The 26,426-nt window shown below is 41.4% G+C and overlaps 1 protein-coding gene across 1 annotated transcript in view; it reads right to left on the bottom strand.

The window, feature by feature from the left end:
* PEAK1 (pseudopodium enriched atypical kinase 1) overlaps positions 1-26,426 on the bottom strand; it is a 182,819-nt gene that overhangs the window by 150,819 nt on the left and 5,574 nt on the right. Inside the window, exon 3 of the mRNA XM_038767609.1 lies at positions 20,390-20,526. The gene's annotated coding sequence lies outside the window, so the exon portion shown is untranslated. The remainder of the gene's footprint in view (positions 1-20,389; positions 20,527-26,426) is intronic.

A 26,426-nucleotide genomic window follows, 5' to 3' on the forward strand; every position in this document is an offset into this window, starting at 1 on the left:
TTAGAAACGGCCCCTTTCTCTTAGGGTGGTGCGGTACACAATCCCAAAATGCAAAATAATCATAATGCTTTTCCCTCACCACCTCACGAGGACGTAATGAAGATACAGTGAAAAAATAGATGGGATAACCCCCATCTGCCTATACTCTCGCTGCTCCCACTGCCGTAGCGGGAACACAGCAGGCAGGTTCCAGACAGTGTCACTGCTACTCCAATCAATTAATCAATCAATCATATTTATTGAGCACTTACTGTGTGCAGAGCACTGTACTAAGCGCTTGGGAAGTACAAGTTGGTAACATATAGAGACAGTCCCTACCCAACAGTGGGCTCACAGTCTAGAAGGGGGAGACAGAGAACAAAACCAAACATATTAACAAAATAAAATAAATAGAATAGATATGTACAAGTAAAATAAATAAATAAATACAGTAATAAATATGTACATATATATATACACACACATATATACAGGTGCTGTGGGGAAGGGAAGGAGGTAAGACTGGGGCGGGGGGGGGGGGGGATGCAAGCCCCATCACCAGCACTACAGTCAACAACACCTGTGCCTAAGGTTCTTGGATCCTGAGGCCTTTACTAACAGATCAAATTTATACATGTGTCTGTCTTCCCTCCTCGACTGTAAAACCATCCGAGGCAGAGCTCCTGTCTTTTAATTCTTGAATTCTCCTAAGCGCTTAGCATGGTTCTCTGCCCACAGTAGGTGTCCAATAAATGCTAGTGATTAATCGATGGGTGACTCGGCAGATGCGGTAATGACTTGACTTCTGGATAATAACGATAATTATTATTACAGTACTTTTTAAGCGCTTATTATGTTCCAAGCACTGCTCTAAGAGCTGGGATAGATTCGAGTTAGTCAGATTGGACACAGTCTCTGTTCCACATAGAGCTCACAGTCTTAATCCCCATTTTCCAGATGAGGAAACTGAGGCCCAGAGAAGTGCAGTGACTTGCCCAGGGTCACACAGCAGACATGTGGAGGAGCCAGGATTAGACTCCTGACTCCCAGGATCTGTGACCTTTGGGCACTTGGTAATTCGCTCCACCCTCAGCCCCATAGCACTTATGTACAAATTATAAATTATTTATTTATATTAATATTGGTTCCCTCTGGACTGTAAGCTTGTGGGCAGGGAATGCGCCTTCCAGTTCTGATGTACTGAACTCTCCCAAACTCTTAGTACAGTGTTCTGCACACGGGAAGCATGCAATACGATTGACTGATAGCAAAACATCCCTTTAAAGCCCTACTGAGAGCTCACCTCCTCCAGGAGGCCTTCCCAGACTGAGCCCCCTCCTTCCTCTCTCCCTACTCCCCCTCCCCATCCTGCCTGCCTTACCTCCTTCCCCACCCCACAGCACCTATATATATGTATATGTGTTTGTACATATTTATTACTCTATTTATTTTACTGGTACACATTTATTCTATTTATTTTATTTGGTTTATTTGTTTTGTTTTGTTGTCTGTCTCCCCCTTCTAGACTGTGAGCCCGCTGTTGGGTAGGGATCGTCTCTATATGTTGCAACTTGTACTTCCCAAGCGCTTAGTACAGTGCTCTGCACACAGTAAGTGCTCAATAAATACAATTGAATGAATGAATGAATGAAAACATGCTACATAAACCTAAAACGGCATTGTCATCATCATCATTAGTGATTTTGGAATTTTTAAGTTTAAAAACACTGACTTTTTCCCTAAGTTAGTTCGAAGTATGAAAGAGAAAATATCTGTGCTTTGCATGGCAAAGTGGATAGAGCATAGGCCTGGGAGTTAGATCACGGCTTCTCATCTCGGCTATGCCACTTGTCTGCTGTGTGACCTTGGGCAAGTCATTTCACTTCTCTCTGCCTCAGTTACCTTGTCTGCAAAATGGGATTGAGACTGTGAGTCCAACATGAGACAGGGATTCAGTCCAACCTGATTTGCTCGTATCCACTCCAGCACTTAGTACAGTGCCTGGCACATAATAAGCGCATAAGAAATACCATTATTATTATTATTATTATTATTATTATTATTATTATTCTCAGGTAATTTTTTTTTTATTTCTTGTACTTTTTTGTATTTCTTTTTTTTTATTTCTCCATCCCAAAACAGGAGAGGGATGGAGACCCATCTCTAGGTCAACAGAATTTGGATCAAAAAAAATTTCTGCTAGGAGACCAAAGTTTAGAATTTTAACCAGTATGTCCATGACCCTTTCCTACCCCTATTACCACACTTCCTTTACCCTTGTGCCTAGCCCTTAAAAGTTGAGTCCCATAGGAGTTAGGAAGACAATTTATTGCAGAGCCAGTGAGGTATCAAATTAAATTCAGTGCCTATACCCCAAGTAGAGTGAAGTCTAGAGATAATATTGACTTTCCTTCATGTGGAAATAGCAGATTGGAACAGCAGACTTCTCAAAGTGTTTATGTAGATGGCAGAAATGGGCAGAGAGAGGGAAACTGAAGACCTTCATGCTGTTAATGACCTCATAAAACTCACATTTTCTTTGTGAATTAGAGGTCCCAATCTGTAATGCTCCTTTTCCCCCACTTTTGGGCTGGTTGGGTTTTAAAGGGTGTTGGTGGGGTTTCCCATTTCATTTTCTCTAAATAACATTCAGATCAAATTTGCTCAGTTTATTCGTGAGAAGCTTATTTATATCATTGCCAGGATAGTTAACCCTACCTAGGATATGAAAAACCAGCTGGGCTTTTCCTACCTCTTTTCCATGATAATAATAATAATGGCATTTATTAAGCGCTTACTGTTCTTTGTGATGGCTTTCACTCTCTCTGATCAAGATTTGGTCATGAGAATTTAACCGAACATTTGTTGCCAGCTTGTACTTCCCAAGCACTTAGTACAGTGCTCTGCACACAGTAAGCGCTCAATAAATACGATTGAATGAATGAATGAATGAGGGATTATGAGGCATAACATGAAATTTGGGTAGCTTTCTCCTTGCTGAAATAGTTTAAAAGGAGCTAATGGGAATAAAAAGTTGCTTTTCCTCCTTAATTGACATTCATAAAGCAGGGAAGAAGAGAGACACAGTCACGGGTGAAGAGACAAAAGGCACTGTGCAAATGCATCCATGACAGCAAGCATAATGTAAAACTTAAACCCAAATCTACTTTGCAGAGATTGACTTTTAACAACTACCAACTAATGCTTTAACTTTAGTGTGTTAATGCGTGCTCTGCACACAGTGAGAGCTCAATACATACCACTTATTGACTGTAATGAGAAGCAGCATGGCCTAATGGAAAGAGCAGGGGCGGGGGGGGGGAGGGGTGTGTGTGTCAAAGAACCTGGGTTCTAATACTGATAATTGCTTCCTGTGTGATTTTGGAAAAGTGGCTTAGCTTCCCTGTGCAATGGTTTCCTGAACTGTAAAATGGGGATTAAATACCTGCTTTCTTTCCTACTTACACTGAGAGCCCCGTGTGCGACAAGGACTCTGTCAATCCTGATGAGAAACACCAGAAGAGCACAGACTTGGGAGTCAGAGGACGTGGGTTCTAATCCCGGCTCCTCCACTTGTCGGCTGTGTGACCTTGGGTAAGTCACTTCACTTCTCTGGGCCTCAGTTACCTCATCTGTAAAATGGAGATTAAGACTATGAGCCCCATGTGGGAAAGACTAATGACCTTGAATCTATCCCAGCACTTAGAACAGTGCTGGGCACATACTAAGTGCTTAACAAATACCATTATTATTATTATTATTTTTATGAACTTGCATCTACCTCAGGGCTTAGAGAGTGCTTGACACATACTAAGTGCTTAACATATCCCACAGTAATAGTAATAGTAATGTGCATTCAGGGTTTCATTACAGGATATTCACAGTTGCAACTCAAATCTGATCCCCGAAAATTCTCCAGGGAATACAGACTACACACTCTTCTCATCTTCTAAGCCTTTCATGCAATTTCTCTAGAGTACTTAACCTGTTTGTGTGTTCTCCCCCTTTTGCTTCCCCCCTTTACTTATCCTGCTCCCGCTCCACCCTGACCCAGTCTTGGTTATTAGAGGATGACATCAAGAACTCCTACATTAGTCTCGTCCATTTTAATAAGGGAAAGGCCACAAACCATCAATAATAAATACTTCCAACTATCATCTTCCCTACTAATGAACAACTTTTGACATCTATCTCCTGTTCAAAGAAAGGGTCGGGTCTGAAAAATGAATAATAGTTTTTAATAATTCATAAGCTTAATCAGTCCTACTCAGACATACAGAAAATTATAAATTCCATATTGTATACTCAGATTTCTAGACCACAGCCACCAAAAAATCAAGTCTTGGCAATTTATAAGCTATCTGGCCATTCCAGGCAACAGATAGCCAACACAGAGGAGTGGACAGTGTAGTGGCTAGAGCGTAGGCCTGGGAATCAGAAGGTCATGGGTTCTGATTCTGGCTCTGCCAGTTGTCTGCTGTGTGACCCTGGAAAAGTCACTTCACTTCTCTGGGGCTCAGTCATTTCTAAAATCGGGATCAAGCCTGTGAGCCCCAGGAATTGTGTCCAACCTGATTTGCTTGTATCCACCCTAGTGCTTAGTACAGTGCCTGGCACATACTAAGTGCTTAAGAAATACCATAATTATTATTATTATTGTTATCACTACATGAAGTCATGGCTAATTTACCTTCATTAGCCAAGGAATCCTGGGTATGTGTTTCCAAGTCGTGTATGAACGACTATCACTTATCAATCAATGGTATTTATTGGGCGATTACTACGTGAAAAGCCCTGGCCTAACTGCTTGGAAGAGTACAACAAAATTAGCAGATACTTTCCCTGCCCATAATGACATTACAGTCTAGAGGGGGAGATAGACATTAATATGAATAAATAATTCACAATACATATTTTAAAGATATGTACTTAAGTACTGTGGGTTTGGGGGTGGGGCGAATATCAAAGGTTCAAAGGTCACAGATCCAAGTGTGTAGATGATGCAGAAAGGAGAGCGAGCTGCGGAAAAGAGGGCTTAATTGGGAAAGGCCTCTTGGATGAGATGTGGCCTTAATAATGCTTTGAAGGTGAAGAGAGTGGTGGTCTGGCATATATGGAGGGGGGAAGGATTTCCAGGGTAGGGAGAGGATGTGGGAAAGGGGTCGGTGGCGAGGTAGACGAGATCGGGGCGCAATGAATAAGCTGGCACTAGAGGAGCAGAGTGTGCAGGCTGGGTGGTAGAAGGAGATCAGTGAGGTGAGGTAGGATGGGGCAAGCTGACTGAGTGAGCTATTTTATTTTGTTAGTATGTTTGGTTTTGTTCTCTGTCTCCCCCTTTTAGACTGTGAGCCCACTGTTGGGTAGGGACTGTCTCTATATGTTGCCAACTTCTACTTCCCAAGCGCTTAGTACAGTGCTCTGCACACAGTAGGCGCTCAATAAATATGATTGATTGATTGATTGCTTTTAAGCCGATGGTAAAAAGTTTCTGTTTGATAAGGATGTAGGTGGGCAGCCATTGGAGGTTTACGAAGACTGGGGAGACATAGACTGAATGTTTTTCTTGATAAATGGTCTGTGCAGCAGACTGAAGTATGGCTGCAGCAGACTGAAGTATGGCCTGAAGAAGGGAGAGACAGGAGGCCGGGAGGTCAGAGAGGAGACAGATGCAGTAGTCAAGACAGGATCGGGATTGGCATGGTGGCATTTTGGCTGGAGAAGCAACGTGGTGTAGTGAATAGAGTGCAGGCCCTTCAAAGCCCTACTGAGAGCTCACCTCCTCCAGGAGGCCTTCCCAGACTGAGCCCCCTCCCCACCCACCCCCGCCTTACCTCCTTCCCCTCCCCACAGCACCTGCATATATGTATATATGTTTGTATGTATTTATTACTCTATTTTAGTTGTACATATTTATTCTATTTATTTTATTTTGTTAATATGTTTTGTTTTGTTCTCTGTGTCCCCCTTCTAGACTGTGAGCCCACTGTTGGGTAGGCACCGTCTCTATATGTTGCCAACTTGTACTTCCCAAGCGCTTAGTACAGTGCTCTGCACACAGTAAGCGCTCAATAAATACAATTGAATGAATGAATACGATTGAATGAATGAATGAGTCAGAAGGTCATGGGCTCTAATCCCAGCTCTGCCGCATGTTTGCTGTGTGACCTTGGGCAAGTCACTTTACATCTCTGTGCCTCCATTACCTCATCTATAAGATGGGAATTGCGGTGCTTGGCACATAGCCCGTAACAAATACCACAATTATTATTATTAGGAAAGGGTGGATTAATGGGGATTGCAGTGCTTGGCACATAGTAAGCACTTAACGAATACCACAATTATTATTAGGAAAGGGTAGATTTTAGCAATGTTGCGAAGGTAGAACTGACAGGACTTGGTGAAATACTGCGTACGTGGGTGGAATGACAGAGATGAATCAAGGACAAGATTATAGGCTTGTGAGATAGAGAGGATAGTGGTGCTGTCTACAACAATGGTAAAGACAGGAGAAGGACAGGGTTTGAGTGGGAAGGTAAGGAGTTTAGTCTTGGACATGTTTAATTTGAAGTGTGGGCAGAACATCCAGGTACACCCAAGAGCTGCTGTCCCATCAGTGTTAAAAATGAAAAGCAGGGCGTAGAAAAGTTACAAAACCAAGTTTTCGGTTGTTCACACACAATTAAGTGGGAAGTCATATAAATTTATTTAGAAAAGAAAAGAGCAGAGTAAGCAAATACCTCAAAAGACACGAGCTAGGATGCAAAGATATTTAACAATCTTGGAAGTTTGTTTCAAAACCAGAACTTCTTCTAGGGAGGACTACTAAAGTATTACTTTGTAACTACCCCAGCGCTTAGAACAACACTTGGCAGATAGTAAACGCTTGACAAATATCATCATTATTATTTTACCAGGCAAGGAAGGCACAGAGTACAGCAAAGCCAGTAGAAACCTGTAATTAGAAACCTTCTTCTTGAAGAGCATCAAATCATGGTACCTACATTCTTTTCTCTTCACAATCCATCAAAAAGGAACATTTGTCAGGCTAATGAAAGGCCTGAAAAATTTCCCCTGTAACCCAGGATCTTTCAGACAAGTAACCTAAACCCACGACAAATCACTCTGGGGCCAGGATATTTTTTTATTTCACTTTTAATTCCACAAAAAAAAAAGGGGTTAAGCGACTAGCATCAAGGCACGGGGATCTCTAGGTTTATAGAACACATGCCTTCTCTTATTTTCACCAGACACACGGTGAAATGGCATCTCTATTTGGGACATTTTTCCTTTCAGGCCAACAGCTTGCTGTGCGGAAGGTTTAAAAAGCCTGTCGGTGACAAACAACCTCATGCTTTAGGCAGCCTATTAAAACAAAAAGCCTTTCGTGTTAACAAAATCCTAAGAAATTCTAAATATTAAAGGTAAGAAAATGCTGGTACCGTCTATTAATTTTTTGAGATTAATCTATCACCAAACTAGGATACATCTCCAAATGTGCTATCGCTTACAGTATAGTGTTAAACAAGCATTTAAAATGAGTCATGAAGAAAAGGACCCACACACATATGCAAAAATCCAACTCTAAACAACTAACTCTAAACAACTCTAAACAACTAATGCTCTGGGCATGTTACTCCCCTCCTCAAAAATCTCCAGTGGCTACCAATCAACCTACGCATCAGGCAAAAACTCCTCACTCTCGGCTTCAAGGCTGTCCATCACCTCGCCCCCTCCTACCTCACCTCCCTTCTCTCCTTCTATAGCCCAGCCCACACCGTCCGCTCCTCTGCCACTAACCTCCTCACCGTGCCTCGTTCTCGCCTGTCCCGCCGTCGACCCCCGGCCCACATCCTCCCCCTGGCCTGGAATGCCCTCCCTCCGCACATCTGCAAAGCTAGCTCTCTTCCTCCCTTCAAAACTCTACTGAGAGCTCACCTCCTCCAGGAGGCCTTCCCAGACTGAGCCCCCGGTCCTTCCTCTCCCCCTCTTCCCCCTCCCCATCCCCACCACCTTACCTCCTTCCCATCCCCACCGCCTGACCTCCTTCCCCTCCCCACAGCACCTGTATATATGTATATATGTTTGTACATATTTATTACTCTATTTATTTTACTTGTACATATTTATTCTATTTATTTTGTTAATATGTTTTGTTTTGTTGTCTGTATCCCCCTTCTAGACTGTGAGCCCAGTGTTGGGTAGGGACCGTCTCTATATGTTGCCAACTTGTACTTCCCAAGCGCTTAGTACAGTGCTCTGCACACAGTAAGCACTCAATAAATACGATTGATTCAATGAATGAATGAATGAATGAATGAATGAATGAATAATCGTACCTCACCCTAGAAGTAATGAAAACTATCACTACTTGCTAGGAATAACTAAGGCTACCTAGCCCCATGTGGGACCTGATAATCTTGGACCTGCCACAGTGGCTTGTACAGTGCTTGGGACCTACAAAGCACTTAACTCATGCCACAATTATTACTATCATCATCAAAAGGTCATTCCCCATCAGTTTTTGGCAGAGTTCAAAACAAAGGTTTGAGTTAAGTTCAAGTTAAACGGTTCACATAGTGTTTCAAAAGTACTGTTCTGAGAAGTGTGAATTAGCTATCAGGAGAAAGGGCCAAATTTAAACTGCAACTAGCTAAAAATAGAAAAACAACCAAACTGGTCTTTGCAAATTCCTCTGTCACTAAAAAGATAAGAACCAGAGAGAAGCCCTAAATTACCTCACAGATCTTTCAGGGTCCCTTCTCTTATCCCTCAGGACAAACACTAAACTAGCACACAGATGAGAGCGATGGATAAATCGACAGCTTCACATTTAAAGTATGCATGCGCAAGTCCATATCATGCCTTAATAATTTAGGTATTACTTGGGTGCATGCCAACAAGAGGAGAATACTGGAAAGCTTGTGAGCACTTGCACATTGCCCCCAAATTACAGTTATTCCAGATTGCAACCAGAATGCTTTACATGATTTATACCTAACGGAGATTAGCTAGAATGATTTTTCTGTTGACCCAAGCCATCCATAAAAACAACCCCAGACCAAAATGCTGTCAGAAAATTAGTGTCGAATAAAAATAAAGATGAAAACTGAAGGATATACTCACGTTCTCCTTTCCCTTTCTCGGGAGCTAGATTTCAATACTAACTGGTAAGCAAATTTTGGAAGAAATGAGGAATCTCTGGTCCAAGCGCTTTTCAGTAACAGTCCAAAATGACTTCAGGGAAGCGGTATAAGAACCACAAACAGTAACTCCCACTCACTCACAGCTTCCTAGCTGCCACCACTCTGCCGTCCCAATGGAGATGACTCTAGTCCAGTAATGGAATATAATGGGAGCATTTACTTTCCATTAATGTGGCGGAAGATTGCTTTACATTCTACTGGTCCAGTAAAGGATTGAGACACACAGACATGTTTCAGTCTATAGAATTCAATTTATTATTACCTTCAAATGTTTGAAAGGTGCAGCAAAAACACTTTTGAATTTCACAATGTCAGCATGACAATGGTCTCCTGTCAGAGTGAACGTTTCCACTACTTTTACATAAACCTAGATTGGGGAAAAACATTCCATTTGGTAACACGAAAATGATTTTGGCAAAACCTACAGATTGTTTACTAAAATAAGTTGCACCCTAAGTTGAGTTAGTTACCTTGTGTTCTGAACAGTGTTAAGAGCAATAATGGCCAAGGACTTGAGAAGCACTAAATCTGTAGAGATACCAAATGAGTTAACTCACTATAAATCACACTCCTTACTCCTCTGTCTCTAACCCACTGCTCGTTCCTTTTTTCCCCAATTCCATTCTGCCCCAGCTTCAAAGCTCTTTCATAAAGTCACTTCCTCCAAGAGGTTTTCTCTGACTAATGCCCACGTTTTTGGCACATCACCTCATCTACAAAAGCACTCTTATTGTTTACATAGCTGTTTACTTTGGCTTTGTTATTTATAGGTGCGGAATATATTTTGGGGAAAACTGAAAGATGTAAAAAGCTGAATCACTTTAAAAGCAAAGAAGCATTCTCCTGGAGAATTGCAAGAAAGATCCTGCCTGTGCCAATAAGTTAGCCAAATTCTTGAAAATCCTCATGTCAGACTGTAGCTTCTTGTGGGCAGAGACCGTGGCTACCAACTCTGTTGTAAATGTACCCTCCCAAGTGCTTAGTACAGTGCCCTGCCTACAGTAAGCACTCAAATACCATTAAGTGATTGAAATATTGCAATCATTCAAAAATTGCTTCAATGGTAAATGAGGGGAGAGAAGGAATTTTTTAAATATTTGCTAAGCACTGTGTGTCAGGCACTGTTCTAAGCGCTGGGGTGGATACAAGTTTATCACACTGAACACAGTCCCTGTCCCACAAGGGACTCACGGTCTAAACTGGAGGGAAGAGGATTTAATCCTCATTTTACAGATGAAGCAACTGAGGCACACAGAAGTGAAGTGACTTGCCCTAGGTCACATAGCAAGCAACCGGTAGAGCCAGGATTAGAACCCAGGTCCTCTGACTCCTAGGCCCATTCTCTTTCCTGCTTCTCAATAACTGAAATAGTATATGTCTGTCAAACTGGATTAAATTCAAGCTCGTGGAAGACAAAATATGCCTTCTAAAGTTTTTTCCAAGCGTTCTTTTCATAATCTATTTCTCTAATACTTATTGGTGGTCATTTGAGCCTCATGGACAACCAATTTAAGCCTCTGCTTAAAGTCAATTTCCAATAACCTGTTGTTTTTTAACCATTGAAATTGATCCTGATTACCTTGTATCTATCCCAGCACTTAGAACTGTCCTAAGCACATAGTAAGCGCTTAAATACGATAATTATTATTATTTTCTTTGCAATGCTAATCAGCTCCTGATAGCAGTAGTGCTGTGTGATCCCATTATTCTCCTGGAAACACACTTTATAGATGGCATCCAGTGCTTAGAACAGTGCTGGGCACATAGTAAGCGATTAACAAATACCATTATTATTATTATTGTTTCAGGCAGAGCTTCATTAAGTTATAGCTAATTCACAACTATGAAATAAATATAATCCCCTATTTTTTGGCCATTTGCTATAAAAATGAGACTTCATGACAACACATCCTAGTAGAAATGTTTGAGAGGGACAAAGTGAGTGAGCTGAGGTGTAGCGGGTGAAGAGAGCAGATATTTAAGAAGGGGAGTGTTGGTGGACTGACTTGAAGCCAATGGTAATGAGTTTCTTACCACTGCTGATAGAAATGGGAAGCCCCTTCCCTAGAGCTTAGAATAATCCATGCACTGAATTTCCACTACACTACTATTATCTATTTAGCACGGGAAGCAGTGTGACATCAGGGATAAAAGCACAGTCCTGAGAGCCAGAGAATCAGAGTTCTAATCTTGGCTCCGCCACTTATGTGCTGTGTGACTTGCCCGAAGTCACTATGCCTCTGTGCAGAATGGAAATTCAATACCTGTTCTCTCTCCTACTTAACTGTGAGCTCCATGTGGGAAGAGACTTGTATCTGGACTGATTAATTTGTATCTACCCCAGCGCCTAGAACAGTGGTTGACACAGTAAGCACTTACATACCCTAAAAACCAAAAAGAAAAATAGAAAGTAGACGATCACTAGTATTTTAGCTCATGGTCCTTTGTTTCTGAATAAGATGTGAAAGTTTTTTTTACTGTAGTTTCATATGTAACACCAAAACAAACTAATTTAAAAATATTTCACTACCAGTACATATTTACAGTTATTTGATCATGTGACTATTGTGTTCATCACCGTTTTTTAATATCTTTTTGAGGAGATCTTGGGAATGCATTAATGCCTTTGCATTATTTCCTATGGGAAAGTAAACTTGTTTTTAGTACTCTTTCAGTTAACACTCTATATTCATGGAACCAATAAAGAGTGCTAACTGGGGTAGGGTAGTATTTAAACCCAAAGGCCTAACAAATAGCCTATTCAAAGAAACAACATTAGAGGGAAAACTATAAGCAAGCTTTGGAAGAGTACAATGAAATGTACAAGTCCAAACATGGATTAAGCATTCCTTCGAGAACCAAAATACTTCAGAATCTTTAAATGTTTGAGTGGGTGGACAGTGGGAAAAAAAAAAAGAGACATGTCCTCTGACCAAATTATCCAAACAAACTTGGACCAGACTATGAGAAAGTTTGTTCTATTAGCGACAAACTATACCATCAAGGGAAGAGGGGAGGGGGTCCTTCTTTGCAAAAACATGATCACTTCTCACAGTAAAAACAATCCAACTGGGGACCCGATCCACAGAACATTTCAGAGCATTTCATTTCCTAGGATAAACTGATGTTGAAGTTCTTTGAATTTTTTTTTAAATTCGAGCGGCAGTCTAAAATTTAGACATAAAGTAGCAAGAACACATTACATTTCCCATCTAGATAGCTCGGGCTAGGTTCTTCAAAAAGGAAAAAGTGGAATTAAACATCTCAAAGTAGGTTGCCTACTCGACTATCTCCCAGGTCATCCCTAAGACTGGCTGGAAGGAGACCTGATTTGCAGTAAAAACTCTTTGGTTTATGCCAGGAACCCCGTTTGCCATGAGGGGAGGTGGTGTGGTGCAGTGGAAGCATGCCGGTCCTGAAACTGGAGGACCTGGGCCTGAGCCCAAACTCCGCCACCGGCCTCCTGTGTGGCAGTGGGCATGTCACTTAACCTCTGTGTACCTCAGTTTCCTCATCTGTAAAATGGGGATGATAGTATCTAGTGTTCCACCTACCGTAGGGTTGTTGTGAGGGCAAAAATGAGATAAGTACTGAGAGCGCACTTCGGAAATAAAACTGCTCTACAAAAATGGAGGCAAATCACTTCATTTCTCTGGGTCTCAGCCTCCTCATCTGTAAAATGGGGATTCTCCCTACTTATTAATTGCATTTCTTACTATGTGCCAAACTCTGTTCTATGAGGTAGATACAAGTTCATCAGTGTGACTGAAAAAAGATCACGGGGTCTAGGAGTGGGAGGACCTGGGTTCCAACCCCTGCTCCACCACTTACCCACTGTGTGACCCTGGGAAAGTCACTTAACTTCTCTGGGCCTTAGTTCCCTCATCTGCAAAATGGGGGTTCAATACCTATTCTCCTTCTTACTCAGACTGAGATCCTCAGGCAACACAATTATCTTGTGTCTACCCCAGTGCTTAGAACAGTGCCTGACTTATAGTAAGCACTTAAATACTATCACTATCATTATTATAGGTTGAACAATGTCCCTGTCCCACATGGGACTCACAGTCTAAATAGGAGGGAGAAGGAATACTGAATCCCCATTTTGTAGTTGAGGAAATTGTGGCCCAGAGAAGTTTCAGTGACCTGCCCAAGCAGGCAAGTGGCTCCCAGGCCTGTGCTCTTTGTACTGGGCAACATTGCTTCCCGTAAAGCCATAAAGACGCACACAAGAGCATTTTCCCCGCACTTGGCAAATGCTCCCTGGTGTCACATGGATGCACCAATAAAGGCAAGTTGGGAGTTACCTAGTTGCAGGAATCCTTTTATCATTTCATCTCTGTCCTTGGAAACTGAGCGAATGGACTTTGCTCCAGGCCTGTCAGTGATTTGTTTGTGCCAATTATGGCCGGTTGAAAACTTAACAGTGGCTACACAGAACTATTAGTTGTCTGGCTGTCAATAATTTGTCAGAGAACTGCACCATTAAAGTGCTCTGCGAATGTCCAGTATAATATTAATCACCCTGAGGATGCTCAATAAATATTGGATAACGTTGGAGGATGATGGAGAGTTCAAATCATTTGGAAAGGTTCTCCACTATTCTTTTAATGGTATTTGTTCAGGGCTGACTATGCATCAAGCACTGTCCTAAGTGCTGGGGTAGATACAAGTGTGTCAGGTTGAACACAGTCTCCTGACTCACAAGGGGCTCACAGTCTAAATTGGAGGGAGGAGAATTTAATCCCCATTTTACAGATTCCCGAGTTTCTCAAAGAGTCTATCTTCACCCAACCCAGACTGACATTATAGACAATGAAGCTGACAGTAAACACAGCTAGGGTAAGGCCCAGCGAATACCTAAAGTCTGAGATTATTATTATTACTTTTTAATAGCAGTAGCAATTCTGAGACATTGAGTCATTGGCCCAGCATAACAAATTTAACTGCCGTCTTATAATTTCCACTCCAATGAAGACAGTAAAAAAATTCCTGATGCCAGTACAAGGAGAAGAAAAAGTTATCTCTCAGCAACCAAGTCTACTACCCTAACCTACTCCATCAACAGAAGAAGGATGTAAGTTCGTTATCAGAAACTCTGGTGACCCTCTCCCATCTCTATGATGATAACAGAAGGGCTGAGGAGAAAGCTGGCCTGAAAGCCAATTGGAGCATCGGGGAGAAGCTACAGACAGGCAGGCCCAGACAGGCAGAGACTGAGCTGTGGGAAAGCTTTTTGTTTTTTTAAAATGGTATTTGTGAGACGCTATTTATATGTCAAACACTCCTCAAAGTGCTGGGGTAAATACAAGTGAATTAGGTTGGAAACAGTCCCTGTCCCTCATGGAGGTCACAGGTCACAGTCCAAGTTGGGGAATGTAGGTCACTGGCCTTCTCAGTCTGCATCTGGTTCAAAGAGAGGGGACAGGAAGTGGCTCATATCTGATATGACTCTGAAGGTGGCAACAGTGGGGGGTCTCTCAGATATGAGCCCTCCAGCTCTTGCCACCTTCAAAGCCCTATTAAAATCATATCTGCTCCAAGAAACCTTCCTTAACTCCTTATTTCCTGACCATATTCACCCTCTTATGTCTTTTATGCTCTTGGGTGTCTACCCCTTAATCATCCCCAGTTTCACAGACCCTACGTATTTACCCTTATAAACCACTATTTCTCCCATCTGTAACTTATTTTAGTGACTCCCTCTCTAGACAGTAAGCTTGTTGTGGGCAGGGTCTGTATCTCCTAACTTTGTTTTAGTGTACTCTCCCAAGAGCTTGGCAAAGTTTTCTGCACACACTCAAAAACACCACTGATTGATTTATTGAGAGGAATTGCAGCCAAAATTATTTTGTGAAGGTAGAACTGACAGGATTTTGTGACAGACTAAATGTGTGGGTTGGATAAGAGAGATGAATCGAGGATGATGCCAAGGTTACGGACTTGTGAGACAGGAAGGATGCTGCTGCTGCTGTCTACGGTGACGGGAAAGGCAAGGGGAAGGCAGGGTTTTGATGGGAAGATGAGGAGTCGTGTTTTGAACGTGTTAAGTTTGAGGTGCAAATGGGACATCCAAGTAGAGATGTCCGGAAAGCAGGAGGAAATGTAAGATTGCAGGGTAGGAGAGCGGTTAGGGCAGCAAAGGTAGATTCCATTTGGGAATCATCTGGATAGGGACAGTAATTGAAGATGTAGGAACAAATGAATTCTTCAAGGGAGTGGGTGAAGATGGAGAATAGACAGGGACCCAGAAGTGAGGCTTGAGGCACTCCCACAGTCAAAGGGTGAGAGCTGAGAGGGGCCAATGAAAATGACTGAGGAACAATCAGAGAGATACGAGGAGAACCAGAACAATGATGATAATAAAAGTAATAATTTTGGTACTTGTTAAGCGCTTACTATGTGCCAAGCACTGTACTAAGCTCTGGGGTGGATGCAAGCAAATTGGGTTAGACACAGTCCCTGTCCCAAGTGGAGCTCACTCCCCATTTTGCAGATGAGGAAACTGAGGTCCAGAGAAGTGAAGTAACTTGCCCATGGTCACACAGCAGACACGTGGTGGAGCCGGGATCAGAACCCATGACCTTTTGACTCCCAAGCCCATTATCTATCCACTGTGCCATGTTGCTTCTCATGGAGAGGACAGTGCCAATGAAGCCAAGTTACATAATGTTTCCAGGAGAAAGGAATAGTCCATGGGATTAAAGGCAGCTAAGAGGTTGAGGAGGATTCGAATGGAGTAGAAGGGGTTGGATTTGGCAAAAAGCAAGTCATTGGTGACATCAGAGAAGATGGTTTCCATGGAGAGAAGGGGGCAGAAGCTAGATTGCAGGAGGTTGAGGAGGGAGTTAGATGAGAGGCCATGGAGGCTGCGAGTGTAACCAACTCACTTGGGCAGTTTGGAGAAGAACAGTAAAAGGTAGGATAAGTGGAGGGTGCTTTGGGGTTAGGGGAGGGGGTTTCATAAGATAGGGGATACTTGGGCATATTTGAAGTACTTATTGGAGAGTGAATGGTTGAAGATGGCAGTCAGGGAGGGAAGAAGAGAGGGGGGCAATTGTTTTGATGCGGTTGGAAGAGATAGGGTCAGAGACGCAGGGGGTAGGACTTAAGAGGTGAGAACTCTCTTCTTGAGATACTGCTGTGGAGGACAGGAGAGACGAATATGAGGCAGGAGGAGGAAGGGACTGGAGAGAAGCAGGGCGACCACACCTAATAGTTTCAATTACATCAATGAAGTACGTGGCATGCTCATTAGGGGCAAGAGAGTCTGAAACAGCTGTCGTGGCAATGGGCATGAGAGTCAGTAGGATGGAGAAGTATTTTTGCCAGTCCACTCCACATAGTTTTTATATATAGCCATGGGTAACAACTCCATAGGGGCAAGTTGGGGTTTGGGAGGTATAATGGCACCCAGCGCCATTTTAGCTGGGCTCTCTGTTTTGCTTATCCCAAATCCCTAATAAGGGTGTCCATGCAGGGCTAAAAAAAACCCAATATGGTGTCACTCTGCCCGTCAGCTCTTTGAAGCCTGTGCCTCCCCTCCATAAAATTCTTACCTCTTTTAAACACACACACACACACACACACACACACACACACACACACACACACACACACCCCAACCCCATCTAAATCAATCCTGAAAAGTTGGCACTTATGTAGACAGACCTGAGAGATGAAGATATACTGAAAAAAAGTTTAATATTTGAAACAAACACCCGACTTGAGGACTCTGAAGAGGCAAGAGCAAGAAATCATTTCAATATATGGTAATATTACACCGGTCTTGAGAGCAAAATTTGAGAGCCAGTCAATTCCCTTGGAAGATTCGGTGTGTTTGGGCTGGATTATGAAAAAGTTCTTCAATAGACTTTTATTATACAGACATTTTGAGGGAAGTGCTCCAAAACACTTCACTCTAGCAATCATTTGGATTTTTTTCAAGTCCTTCAAATAAGTTTTCAACATCTTGCTTGTACTATTGAATTTCAACTTTAAGCTACCCAAATTATGTGTATTTCCGCCAATCCTTAACTAACGTACATACAGGATCATCAACCTGGACAGTAGCCTTTTCGGTGGGCTTCAGTCAGATGTTTGAAGATTTACAGGATATTCTGAAGTGATCTGATAGTTTCTGCTTTGATGACTATGAAAGTTGTCACATGCAGTAGAATGCATTATCAGATGCACTTTTCCAAAAGCAAGCTGAAAATCAAGTGGATTAATGTGTGAAATTTCACCTCTTGTCCAATGTATAAGTGAGTCCACCACCTCCTTATCCCTCCCTGTTAACTTCTGACTCACAGAATCATCTCTGATCTGGGTAGGAAGAGCTCAGAGACAATAAAAGCTACTCCTCCAAATGAACATGGCCCACTTTTGAATAATTTAATCATTCAGATTTCCTTTGAGCATAATTAACAGTATAGAGGAGTACACCAAATCAATGAGAAGCAGCATGGTCTATGGACTAGAGTCCAGGACTGGGAGACAGAAAGACCTGCATTCTAATTCCCACCTGTCTTCTGTGTTACCTTGGGCAAGTCTTTTCCCTTCTCTGTGCCTCAGTTACCTCATCTGTAAAATGGGGATTAAGACTGTGAACTCTACGAGGCATAATGGGCTGTATCCAACAAGACTAACTTGTATCTACCCAGCGCTTCATTTAGCGCACACGTAAGTACTTAAATACCATAAAAAAGATTTGATCATACAGTTGTCTTCATCCTAATGAGAACAACGAAAGGAAACATCAGAAGCTTATAAAGATTTTTGAGCAACTAAATAAGTTTCCACACAAAAAAGATCCTTTGTAAAGTGTGAAAAAATGTCATTTTAATTTCTGTACAGGAGACTAAACGCAATTTCAAGTCAAACCCGAAAAAAAGAGCACTGGTTCTCAGCATTTAAGGCATTCTTTCTTGTTTGTTTATTTTTTTTAAACAGTTAATGTTATGTGCTTACTTTGTGCCAAGCACTTTAGGACACAGTCCCCCATGGGGCTCCCAATCTAAGTAGGCAGGAGTAGGATTTTACCCCCATTTTACAGTTGAGGAAACTGAGGCACAGAGAATTTAACTAACTTGCCCAGGGTGTCACAGCAGACAAGTGGTGGAGCTGGGATTGGGACCCTGGTCCTTGGATTCCCAGGCCTGTGCTCTTTCCATTCGGGCAAGCCGCTTCTCATTTTCAGATTCTTTTCAAAACCAAACCAAACCATTTCCTTTAGATATATATTTATTTTTATACATTAATTATTATATTTTGTTTGGACCTATTTATCCAACCTGATTAGCTTGTATTTATCCCAGTGCTTAGAACAGTGCTCGGCACACAGTAAGCACTTAAAAAGTACCTTAATAATCATCATATATTTGTTCTCTTTCTCTCAATTGTTCCATTTTCTGAGCTCATCAGTTCTTCCACACTGCATGTTTCCGCTGGGGTTTGGATGAGCTAGCGGCTGGAGGCAACGTTTTTCCAACAACGTGTGTCTGCCTGGACAGAGCAAGATGCCAATGCCGGATCACGGCACCCCCGCCTGCCACTGAACACCAAAGGAGCACTGCAACCTAAGATTGCCCTAACATGAAGTTCTGCAAGAATGGAAACTTGGCGTTCCAGAAGAATTAACTGTACTGTGTAAAATTAACCCTGGAATTTCTTTAACAATATTTATTAAGCACTTACTATGTGCCAGGCACTGCACTAAGCGCTGAAGTATATACAAGCAAATCAGGTTGGACATAGTCCATGTCCCACATGGGGCTCGCAGTCTTTTTCCCCATTTTAGAGATGAGGTAACTGAGGCACAGAAAAGTGAAGTGACTTTCCCAGGGTCACTTATGCCCAGGGTAAACAGGATTAGAACCCAAGTCCTTCAGACACCCAGGTCTGTGCTCTTTCCACTAGGCCATGCCACTTCCATTCATTCATTCATTCATTCAGTTGCATTTATTGAGTGCTTACTCTGTGTGGAGAACTGTATTAAGTGCTTGGGAAAGTACAATACAACAATAAACAGGCACATTCCCTGCCCACAATGAGCATATTGTCTAGAGGGGGAGTCACACATCCCAACCCACAATGCGTATAAAAAAAAAATACTGAAGAATTAAGTCCCGATCAAGGAACATTCCCTTTTCTATAAACATGATGTTACACTCCAAGTAAATTTTCTTGGCGGATGAAATCCACTGGTGGAGGGTGCAGGAAGATAGAGGAGAAAAAGATCATATCTTCCGAGTTGAACTCTAAGCAAGAACGGTTTTCAAAGTCTATGGAATAAATCATTCAATGGAGTGCATTGAGCACTTACTATGTGCAGAGGACTGAACTAAGCGGTTGGGAGAGCACTATACAACAGATTTAGCAGATATGCTCCCTGCACACAAGGCCGGAGTTACAAGCACAGCAAAGAATAATTTCTAAAGGGAGTGTAATCCAATAGATTCCTCCAAGGGTTTTCTTTCTTTTTTAGCTTTGCATTATTCCTGAACATTAGTAAAGCAAACGAAAACGAAATATATCCAGAGTAAAAACCTGTCAATACAAAGCAAGGTGATAAATGTAACCTTTACACTTAACTACTCTATTTTAATGACCTGCATAAAGAGACAATGATTCTAGCACAGAAAAGGAGTTGAAATCTATGAATATCTAATCTGCCTGCTCAAAAGGAGTCAAATGGAGTCTTTGCTGGGTGACTGAACATACTTTTTTGAGGAAATTGAAAAAGGAAAGCACCAGTCGAAATTGCCAAACCGTTTGTAAAAGTTAATTGTAGGCAGGTCGTGGACATCCACACTGGGCCTTCAGCTGCAGAGCACGGAGTCAAAAACGGTACTGGGCAAAACCATTGCTTTCCTGCACCAAGACTGATGAATCAGTTATTAAATGTACCCTTTCGGCACACTAAAATCATTGCTGCAGAACAAAACTGTTGCCGTTTCAATGTCATCTCTTTGGAAAATAAACATTTCCTTGCTTTTGTCTCAGAATTTAAATAGTGGCAGTAGCCCATTCATCCATTCCATACTGCTGACACACCTTAGCTCATTTTATCAACGTAGAATTTGTTTCTGTTCTGTAATTTCAAAAAAAAATATTTATGGGAAGGTTTTTAATCTTGAGGAGTTGACACTGACAGTCCCTTGGGAGAAGTAAAGACTGAAGCATTTGTTAAGAGTCAATTTTCTTACCTGTTAATTGCTTTTTGAGAGTGAGTTTCACTGGGGCAGGCCCTGACCTGGGAAGTAGTAGGTGGTTGGAAACAGTCAGATGTTCTGTCTTACAAAATTACGGGTCAACTTTTTCCTCCATCACTGAAAACAGCACACTGGGAATGGAAGAGGGGAAAAAAGGCAAGAAAGTCTAAAACCATGAATCAATCAATTGATGGTATTTATTGAGTGCTTACTGTGTGCAGAGCACTGTACTAAGCACTTAGGAAAGGACAACAGAGGTGGTAGAGGTGATCCCTGCCCACAATGAACTTAAATTCTACAGAGCAGCTTACAGTTACAGCTGAGAAGCACTGTTGCCTAGTGGATAGTGCATGGGGCCTGGGAATCAGAGAGACCTGGGTTCTAATTCTGGCTCTGCCACTTATCTGTTGTGGGACCTTGGGCAAGTTACTTAGCTTCTCTGTACCTAGTTACCTCATTTGTAAAATGGGGGTTAAGACTGTGAGCCCCATGTGGGACATGGGCCATGTCCAACCTGATTAGCTTGTATCTGCTCCGGTGCTTAGTACAGTGCGAGGCACATAATAAGTGCTTAACCAATTCCATAAAAAAGCTATGACTAATAAATAGCACCTGTCTGAAACGATAGCTGAGTCACAAATCAAGTTAGATATTTATCAAGTAGTCTTTTCCTTTCCAGAAACCACTGGTTGGAAACTCAGGGATCAACAGTCCCACGGTCACTTCTAAAAGCCGAGTTATTAATACAGAAGGTGAAAATAAATTTCCCACCATGTTGCTCATTGATCTCTTATCCTACTGGAAGGAAACAAAGGCAAAAAACCCCGCCTCCAGGGTGATTTCTAGGGTTTCAGAGAAAAGAGGGGCACAAAACCACTTGCTGAATTACTGTGTCTCAGAGGAACCACTAAAGGAGCAGAGTTCTAATAAAGATCAATATCTAAGGTTAGCATGCCTGGAAAAGGGGACATCCGAGGCTTGTAAATGAAAAAAAACCTGTAATAACTAGAATAGAAGATAACAGAACTCATAAATGAACTCTGTGTACCTGACAGGATACTCTGGTATAACGCCTGCTTTACTCACTGATTGAATGACACTTTATAAATACCCCTGAGATAGAAAAAAAAATCCATTTAAAAGATATTTATTAAAAAGAAAAATAAACCAGTTACAGGATTTTGCCAGGCTAAGCAATTCTTCTAAGCCACAAAATAAATTACATTTTATAAAAGAGAAAACAACTTCATTGGTTATAATCATTAAATTCTTAGATCTTTTCATTTGTTTTCTTTTCTTCAGTGAGCCAGAAATATTTATGAAATTTGAAAGCAAATCTACAGCATTCTAAGATTAAATTAACCAGTTTTTTTTAAGCAAGTTTCAAATACCTCTTAGTAAACTAGATTAGCTCACCACTCCCTTTATTGTACTTTTTCAATGCTGAAGTATTCTTTAGTTCCCCTTAAATTACCGAACAAGACGTTTCTGTAGTGGAGCCGCCTTGTTACTTTTCATCCTCCTCTTACGGGTAAACTTTTCCACAAAAGCCTTTCTGTAATCCATTAATTATTCATTTTAAAGAGAGTGGAAAAGGAAGTCATAGAATCATCAGGACCCCAGCCAAAAGCCTTAAATCTATTGCTTCCCCTTGATCATAACTGCAGTAGTCACCTAGACAAAGTTCTTTTTAAATCCATGATGGATATTATAGCTATTACTGCATATAAGGTAGCTCTTGGGTCTTGGGTCTAAATTAGGGAAAAGAAGAGTTTCTGTCAAACACACCAATATATTATTTGTGCTGTGAACAAGAACAAATGAACCCCTTTGAAGAGAGACAGTGTGGCCTTATGGGAAGAGCACAGGACTGGAGTCGGAGAAGTTGAGTTCTAATACCAGTTTGGCCACTGGTTTGGTCTGGAGTGTGACTTTCGGCAAGATGCTCAATCTGTCTGCACCTCGGTTTCCTCTAAAATGGGGATAAGATACCTCCTTTCCCTCCTTAGAATGTGAGCACTATACATTGTATTGCACAATGCTTGTTTTACGGAACTTATTAAGCGCTCACTATGTGTCAAACACTGTTCTAAGCGCTAGGGAACAGTGTGAGCACACAGCAGGGAACACACCTACAACTCTGTTATACTATACTCTCCCAGGTACCCGGGAGTTCTGCACACGGTGAGTGCTCAATAAATATGATTGATCAATTGATTTACTGAGTGCTCAATAAATACCATTAATTGACTTATTGTATGGGACAGGGATGGTGTCCAGTCTGATCAACTGCGACATACCACAGTGAATGGCACAAAGAAAGCGCTTACTGAACATCAGAGTTAATTTTGAAAGAAGACCCGCAGATAAGTCGAGTCTGTTTCTTTAATAAAACTTTGTGAAATGTCTAATGTGCAATTTTCCCGAGTGAAAAATCAACAGATATTAGCCGACTGGAAAGGAGCAGAGAGCTATTTTTATTCTGTTTATTCATAGATTATTTAAACCTAACATCTGTGTTAGTGTTTGATTGAATATTTTATCATGCTCCTTCAAGAAACCCACTCTGCTATTATTGAAGACTATAATTCTCACAGACATACTTGAAAAATTACTTCATCCAAAGCCCTCTTAATTCTCTTTCCTTTCCTTTTGGAATTTCAAGATAACCCTTGTATAAATAAGTCAATCAGTTCCTCCGCTTGGGTCACAAAATCAATTCACTTTCATAAAATATTTATGACACAAACCTTATACTGTTGTGAAGCTGAAGGAACAGGTAGCCTGGGGTGATGGATGAAAGGCATTCAGCAGAGATGAAAAAACTGAACAATAAGCTTCCTAAAACGAGTGAACATTTACTTCTAATGACTATCAATCAATCAATCGATGGTATTTATTAAGTGCTTAATACGTACCATGAACTGAATGCTTGGGAGAGTACAGTACAACAGTGTTAGTAGGCATGTTCCCTGCCCATAACAGGCTTACAGTCTAGAAGAAGAGATAGACATTAATTTTAAATAAGAAATTTATAATATATAATCTGAAAAACTCTAGTTGCTGGATGTTCTGGAGCATTTCTACAATGGAGTGAGGTGTTGGAAGGGAAGACTTGGACATCCACTAAGGGCATTCCAAAGGACACCACATAGATTCAGATTTACCACCCCATGGATCAGGCCTTTCCATTATTTTCAGATACTTGGATGTCAGGGGGGCTACTGAGTGAGGCCATTTCTAAGCCCCACACCCTGCAGTCATCTCTTGTGGTTATCTAAAATGTCAGTGTTGATGCAGACAACCGGATCACTTCCTCTGGTACTGGCTATAAAAAAAAAAAATTCCCCCCATTAACCTAAAATTTACTACTATTCATTCATTCATTCAGCCATATTTACTGAGCACTTACTGTGTGCAGATCACTGTACTAAGCATTTGGGAGAGTACAATACAACAATAAACATATTCCCCACCCACAATGAGCTTACAGTCTGGTGGGGGGGGAGACAAACAACAATACAAATAAATAAATTAGACATGTACTACTAAACAGTTGCAAGCATTATTGAATGAACGTTAGCTTTGCCTTTCATATGGCCAACTCCTGATTATCCAAGGCAACAAAGGGCAGGGAACCAGTGCATAGAACAGGGCCTGGACTTTGCTCCTCTAATGGTAGTCTCACTGTACCTCGACCTCATCTATCTCGCCAGTGACCTCTCACCCACGTCCTGCCTCTGGCCTGGAACAACCTCCCTCCTCAAATCCACCAAACAATCACTCTTCCCCACTTCAAAACCTTACTGAAGACACATCTCCTCCAAGAGGCCTTCCCTGACCAAGTTCTCTTTTCCTTTTCTTCAACTCCCTTCTGCGTCGCTCTGACTCGCTCCCTTCATTCATTCCCCCCTCCAAGTCCTACAGCACTTATGGACAGATCTGTAATTTATTTATTTATATTAATGCCTGTCTCCCCCTCAAGACTGCAAGCTCACTGTGGGCAGGAAATGTGTCTGTTATATCGTACTATCCCAAACGCTTAGTACAGTTCTCTGCACACAGTAAGTGCTTGATAAATACGATTGACTGACAATATGGATAAATGAAATCTTCAGAAAACCTCTAAACTGTTTAAGCAATTACTTTCAAACTCCTCTGTCATCTTTTTAGCAGAGGTGTTCTAAAAGTAGGAGAATCAAGCTGGAATTTACTCTGTCTCTGTTCCGGCCCTCTAATAGGTTTGCTGATGAAGAGCGAAAAACCCCAGAGCTGGCAAGGAAGGAGCAGCAACACTACATCTCGATAACTTAGGATCATTCATTCTATGCAATGCTATGTATTGGGCACTTACTGTGTGCTAAGCGCTTGGCAGAATACAAGACAATAGAGTTGATAGACATGATCCCTGACCACAATCAGCTTACAATCCAAATAAAGAGCTTTCAGATAACCAAGAGGAGTCCGTAACTGATTTAGATGAATTTTGTTTGGTCAGTATACTCTACTGATTGAAACACACTGTAATTCCTAGTATGGACAATTGAATAGAATGAGTGGAAATGGATATAGCTGGCAAGTGCCATATGGTTCCATAAAGGGTGGCTTTAGGACCCAAATTAGGACTTATAAAAGAAATAACAATCAAAATTTAAATAAATCAGAATTTCAAATCAGTACTCTTTTTTTTTGATAGCCATTAGAAGCATCTGGGAAATGCCTGGGGATCCAGGATTTTTTTTAACCACCTAATTTCAAAATAGAATTTAAAAAGGGGAGGAACAAAAGGAACTTGTTAGTAGAAATAGCATAACTGCCTGAATAGCACAAACTCTCTACAGAGAAATGCCTCAACAAGGGATGTTAGGAATGAGTAAAAATAATTTCCTTGTATGTGAAAACTGTTTGTTAAAACAAAATACTTGACAATGTTCACATATATGTCATACTTTTTTAACTGGAGTTTTATATAAAAAACTTTTGTACATATGAATGGTCACGCTTACCTGGAAACCAAAAATTGTTTTATACGAAGACTAAGATTCCTAACAGATTCCCAATGCTTCATAAAGTTTGGCAGTCACTCTGACACCTGCCAAATCAAATATGAGATTTTCTCCCAAACGATATCCCAGAATAGCAAGATCATTTTGTATTTAATACCATCCAGAGGAGGCTATGCAAAAAAAAAAAACCAAAAAACTATTGATAGAAGAATGTCTTCTCACTAAGGTGCAGTCAACAACTTCACAGAGGATTAATCACATTGCAAAGGATCACTGTTTGGACACAAGCAGTTATTCGTTTTACATAATGAGCTGCTGCGTGACACAACTCTTCTCATTAGTGTAGAAAGATGCATTATCCTAACATTAAGTAAAGACTCTAAGCAAGAACTGTAGTAAGCATCTGTTAACTAATGACAAAGAAAACTGAGCACCCTTTGAGGCCAATTTCCATCCAGTTGTACACATCTATGAGAGCGCAAAACACAAGCACAGCTACTCACTAATTGTCAACCCAAAATAACAGACTGAAGCAACTTACTTTGTAACAGTACTTCTAGCAATCGAGTTCTAAGTCTTCGATGCTTCTGGCATAAAGAAGAAACACAACAGTACTGTGGGCTGCTTAAGATTAGAGTTTAGATTCGGTGGGAGGCAGAAAGAACATCAAGATACTGATAAGGTCAGATAAAAAGCTGTTCACAATCGTTCTGCATTAAATATACTTCAGACACACCTCTCATTTGCTTCCCTGTGGATAATATTTTGGTCACTGCCTATGGACAGGTAAAGCCAAAACACCTTGGGAACAGGTCAACCATCTACACCGTTTGATCTTTGGCCACAAACAGGCTTGGAGAGAGGAACACCAACCACAGTACTTTGCAGGAAGATTCTTGCATCCCTGAGACTGCAAATATCACAAAATTGAGTGCAAATAGTGCCCTTAACAAGTATTCAGAACACGCCAGGGGGGAGTTTACAGAACTCTAACCCTGGAACTGAGAGTCCCAGATATGCCCAGG

Source organism: Tachyglossus aculeatus, chromosome 26 (genome assembly GCF_015852505.1).
Source record: "Tachyglossus aculeatus isolate mTacAcu1 chromosome 26, mTacAcu1.pri, whole genome shotgun sequence".
In the NCBI taxonomy this organism is placed as follows: domain Eukaryota; kingdom Metazoa; phylum Chordata; class Mammalia; order Monotremata; family Tachyglossidae; genus Tachyglossus; species Tachyglossus aculeatus.